Here is a 6000-nt window from a genome sequence, read left to right as displayed (position 1 = left end):
GTGGATAGACAAGTGAAGAGCACAATAGTGATTCTCACAAAAGGGAACCCAAGAAGAATTAAAAGATATTCAAGATAAAGCTCTTAGTCTTGCCACAAAATTCCCCAGCAATGCCCTTAAAATAATATTCAAGGAGGTCTCAAAATCCTTAGGCAAAAAAGAGTTTAACAGGCAAATAACTGCTATACCGGTCCACTGCCTTTTCAAGCCGATCATTCAAATGTCAGTGATCGTTGCTGTATATGGTCCACTGCCTTTTCAAGCGACTAGATGCCTCTGTGATATTTATGATTCTAATTTTGATTGACTTAGATTACAAAGATGTTTCAATATGTCTTAAATCAAAACCCCACAATTTTGGTCAAGTTAATTCCCGAGTGTAGTTTACTAGAAGGTGTCAATGTGTATACCAATGTAGATTATTTTTTAGGTCCGTGATTATAACCAGTCAATTTTGGTCAACGATACAAAAGATTTTACAAGAGGTTACAAATTACATAGTAAATAATTCAAAGTCTAGTGATGTATTCAGATATAGTCTATAATGAATGATACTGATGAAGCATCTCTAGCAAACTTGGTCTTACACAAAGCTCTTGATTCCCATTGAAATGTCAATTGTTGCCTTAATTGGATAATCAAGAATCTTTGATAGTCCCAGTACATCATTGAGAAGGGGGGGGGGTGAATTAATGATCCAACGAAACTCTTTCTTATTATGGCTCTTACTTATATCGCAAACAAGCAAATTGGTTGGCTTTGGCTGTTTTACCAATAACAAGCACACACTCGTATGTAACACACCACCTCATACACATTAGGGTCTATCAGTTGTGCACACTCACTATGCAACAAACACACTCCCAATATGCAAGAGAATAAACAAGCACAATCACATCACATAGTCTTTACGTGGTTTAGCTAGAGTGCCTACATTCATAGAACAATGTCCAATTTGGAGATTTGTATATTTCTCAATATGCTACAATGGTTTCATTCAACATAATGACCTAGAAGCACCAACTCTTGTTACAATGGTTTTTGCAACGACAAGAAACCCAAAGGGCTATAACCCAACAAACTATCAAGCATCCACTTGATAGTTTGAAATAGGAAATTCAGCAATCAACAATCTTAGAGCAATATAAAAATGGGTTTGTGGTCTGTCATGTTAGCTTCCTTGAGGTAACCACAATCGAGAAGAACACGTAGATGAGTTTCCCTCAACATTTCACTATTGTGTAGTAATAGATAGTGAAAACCAGTTCTTGTTGAACTTCTCTAAGAGACACGAACACCAAACTATCATTGAGTTTGCATAACCTCCCTCCCTCTCTCTCTGCTAGTTGCAGCTATCTTTCCATTTCAGATTATCATAAAAGTATATGGGAAGAGCTCCAAGAAGAAATACAACAACTAATCGTCTTCTTGTTTACTTTTCTTTGCTTGCTTCTTTAATTTATGGCCACACCATCAAATGAAGAATTCCAAAGATATGAGTGCAGCAGAAGTATCTTCCCCTTCCTTCTTCAAAACAATTTTTTTGGGTGAACTAATAATTCATTACCAAAAGGAAAGAAAGGAGAGGGAATATACAAGCCTCAAGGCAAAAAAAGATGGATCTCCAAATCCTATCAAAAGAACGAGAGTTGGAAGTCCATCTTCGAAGATTTCTCTCCATCCAGAGGTGACTAATAGTATCATGAAAAGGCCAACTTCTCAGCAACATCACATATCGAGGAGCCAGAAAAAGTCATATCAATCCAAATCCATTCTTTGCATAAGGGCAAAAGGCTTTTCCTATCAGGATAGATGAATCGGAGGACCTTTTCCAGATAGAAGAGGAGAACTAGAAAGAAAAGAAAAAATGGTTGATGTCCTTAGTCCAATTCCAACAAAGACAGCAAGCAGGGGGACAAAGAGATCGCAAGACCACGGGAAGGATGGGGCTTAAGCAATGTAGTTTGTTGAATTTGTAAATTGGGTATTGAAAGCATGCTAAGCCTATAATTGGAGGTGTGTACATGTCTGCTTACCATCCTTGTGGTTACCCATGGTCTGCTACATACCTAGTATAACGAGGGGAACCCCATTTTAGAGTTGTGACCCCCATCGCAGAGCTGAAATAGGACAGGTGGAGTGTTTTAGAGACCCACCTTCATCTCAGACTCACTTTTGAACCTCAGGAATTTAAAAATTGTAAGTTAGGATTGATTTAGGGTACAACATTTCATCTAAGGTTGTAAAGCCCTAAATAAGTGGGTGCCCATACTGGAGAATTCCATTTAGTTGGTCTCCTATTGGTGCATTATTGAAATGGGTTTAAATTCACAAGTTCTCCTTCTATAAACTTTCCAGGTCAACGATGAGATTTTAGTTGGGTTTGGATTTGGGCATGCATATCATCATATGGCTACCTAATTTATGATTTTGGGTTTGCCCATGCACAATTTGGGGGCTGCTTGTGCTAGAAATTATAAGCCAACAGTGCTTACCTATGCACTAATGAAATTCAACAAAGTAGGCTAAGTATAGGTTGATGGACCATGGTGGAAAAGGGGTAACATAATTGAAAATGTTCCCTTGATTGTGGAAATGTCCATACATATAAAATCTCCACACAAATAAAAGGAACTCATGGAAACCAAGTTGGGTGCACATAAAGGTTGGATCACCTCATGCCAGTGGGGAGTTCAGCAGCTGCCAAGAGCTACTGGAACACCTCCATCGGCAGGTGCCTGCGGAAGGTCGGTGCCCCTAAATCTAACCTATTGATGGGTGATTTTGCAGGGGAAATGGACAATGTTTTTGCTGCCTCTACCCCACCCACCTGTGCGATCTACCACCTACCATTGGTCATGTTATGGCTCAGTAAGGTGGGCCATTGGAGTGTGTTGTATAGGCTATGAGATTAGCCCATATGTGGGTCAGTTAGGTCAGCCAGACCTATATAGGTCATTGTGTGGGGAAGATACTGACATAGGTTAGTACCTTTCTCAATGATCTTGGTTGAATCCCAGTTAAGGGAATTCAATTGAATGTTTAGAATAGGGATTGCCCTTGGACAGTATAGGCTGAAACTAATGAGAATAACTAATTTGATGTATAGGAATGCAATTCATCAAATGGGTGATTGTGATTTATTTTGCGGAGCATTTCTATATATGTTGTTATTGCGTGCATATGTGAATAAATGATTTGATGTATATGATTTATTTTACCAAATATATATATATATATTTATTGCACTTATGGACTGGATATTGTGGATAGTGTGACTATGGTTTCTGTGGTTGTAAACTATGGATGTGATCATGGTTGTAACTGTGGTACTAATGGTCTGAGGCAAGGTGTGGCCGAGGTGCATTCTAGTACCATGGGCCCAGAGGTCAGTAATATGGTTATGACTATGGCTCTGACAGTTTAAGGCACGATATGGCCAAGGTGGGTTCAAATAACGTAGGTCTAGAGGTTAGAGGATGTATGGATGCTATTGGCTGACATGTATGCAAGTAGAATTGCATTAGACTAGGATCATAACCCAGTGTTATAAACCCTTGCCAATAGGGGTGATGTATTGGCTAATCCCACTCGATGGTAGGTTTGACGGGACTACTAGTCCTGATGTATGTCATACTGTATTCAGGGTGAGTACAACATGGTACAACATATTGTACATACGGCTTTTGGACAACACAATGTTCAATGGATTTTCTGAGACTGTGACTGTCAAGGTTACTATTTAAGGGTTGACTGGGGGACCGAGGTTCTTTTTGGGACTGACTGACTCTTGTTTGCAACTAGCTTGTATCTCTGGAGCCCAACGTACTAGGGAGAGGATACCACCTACATTGCTTAGAGAGCACTTATACCCATATTCAAACTTAATAATTAGGAATTATTATAAAGATGTAAATGGATCATGTGGATGTGCATTATGGAATCATGTATATTGTTTATGTTTGTGAGCATGCATTTGGAATTATAATTGGATGTGTGCTTTCCTGCTCATTCCTCACTGGGCTAGTGTAACTCACTCTATGTGGATTCTCCTTTTTAGAAGGTGGAACTAGAGCTGAAGTGGGACAGGATTTTAGCAATGGTTATAAAGTTGTGTCTGCGAGACACTATGGATGTGGATGGTTGTTCACCTCTTATTTATGGTTTAATATTTATATGAGATGTATGATGTCATATTTATTTAGTTGTGGGTATTTCACATTTAGACCTGTGTAAATCTATTTATCATTGTAGAGAAATCACCACTAGTATTATTTTATTATGAATTTTTATATGCATACTCTCATTGTATTAGGGATCTCATGGCATTATGAGGTATGTGACTGGTTTTGTGATCCTGGTGGAGGTACGCTGACTGGGTTTGGGAATCTAGTGCCTTATATCTTAGGATATAAGAGGCGGGGTGTGACAAAGTGGTGTCAGAGCATGAAGTTATCACTTAACTCTCTATGCGTAAGATCATAGGATTTGGTTGTGATTATTAGGTATAAAAATTAAAAGCTATAAGATAAATACATAAGAAATAGTACACAACTTAGGAGACTAGCACAGGTGCACAAGCCGATAACTAAACATAATTTCATTAGATCTTAAACTTTATTATATAGTTTGTTCGTACTAACTTAAAAGACGAGCATAAGAAAAGAAGAGAGAAAGATGAGAATAGAAAAGAAAGTAAGATTTATACTTAAAGGTAAGTCCTAACACAAGCTAAAAACCAAAAGGCAAACTAGACCAAAACGAACACAAGCTGAACTGATTTGAGACTAAATCACTAGACATAGGTCAACATGTAATGATATCAAGAGGGGTCAAGTTACATTGCTACTTCTGCTAAGAAGAAGATGGTGGTTGTTGCTTGTACTATGGTAGCCGGAACTCTGGCAGAATACCTAAATAGTTTGCCCATCCTTGCATGGTAGTCTCTAAGGATGTCTTGCAATCGCCAACATTATTAATCTTTATGCTAGCTAGAGTGCAAACTTTGCAGACTCTTTAGTATGTAGGACATTGCTTCCCACGTACTTGGTTCACCTATAGAAGTGGAGGGACGGAAAGATCTAACCAACATTATAAAAGGACGATGCTAGTTAGAAAAGTCCTAGAATTATAGGAATGTATCCTGCAAGTTTAAGCATAATACCCCTAGGTAGTGAGGAAGTATCTTGAGGGACCTCAAGTGGTATAGTTTCATGCACATCATTCCCTTGTGTATTCTCAGGTTGTAAGTCCTTTTCTAACTTAGACTCATCTCCCTCATCCTCATTGACTTCCTCCATTTCTTGGTGCTGCGCTTCATTCTATTCGTAAAGTGGGTCAAGTGCTTCCCCATCACTACAAGCCTATGGATCTAAATGCATTTTATCAAAAATAACCTGATCGAATGGAGTAGAAGTACCTCCACTATGTTGTTCATTTGTGAAACTAATCCAAAGTGTTGGAATACCTTTGTTAAGGTTCTTCTATAGAATAGATGACCTTCAGTGGGCTAGTTGGCACAGTAGAATATATACCTCATGATGTAGGGAAGGCTAATATGCTCCCTAATGTATAGGCAAAAAGCTGTGAAAGCTTGCAAGAATGACACTTCACTGTAGTGGCCATAGGTTGGAAGAGATTATATTGTACTATGCTACAAAGAAACTTTGGTGACTCAAGTCAGCTGGAAAACAGAGCCCAATCTTCATCCCCACCAGTCACCACATCCCTTATGTCAGTACTCTCATTCTTATTCAAAAGTTATTGAAATCCAGTCTTGGAGGCACAATAAGCATTGTAACCCTCACTTGAAACCCCAATAACTAGGCCAAACTCGACTATGGTGAGTTAGATGTCGGTTCCTTTGACTCGGCTAGTGATACGGTACTCTCCATCTCCTAAGTGCTCACTATGAAGATTTTAGTAAAAAGAATGCACCGAGCAGGGATATGCTTGTTCCTCAGGCTTTAGCATAGCCTCCCAACCTAAGGCTTCAAACCT

The sequence above is a fragment of the Macadamia integrifolia genome, unplaced genomic scaffold (assembly GCF_013358625.1).
Source record: "Macadamia integrifolia cultivar HAES 741 unplaced genomic scaffold, SCU_Mint_v3 scaffold1880, whole genome shotgun sequence".
Classification (NCBI taxonomy): Eukaryota; Viridiplantae; Streptophyta; class Magnoliopsida; order Proteales; family Proteaceae; genus Macadamia; species Macadamia integrifolia.
Note: the sequence above shows the minus strand (reverse complement) of the source record.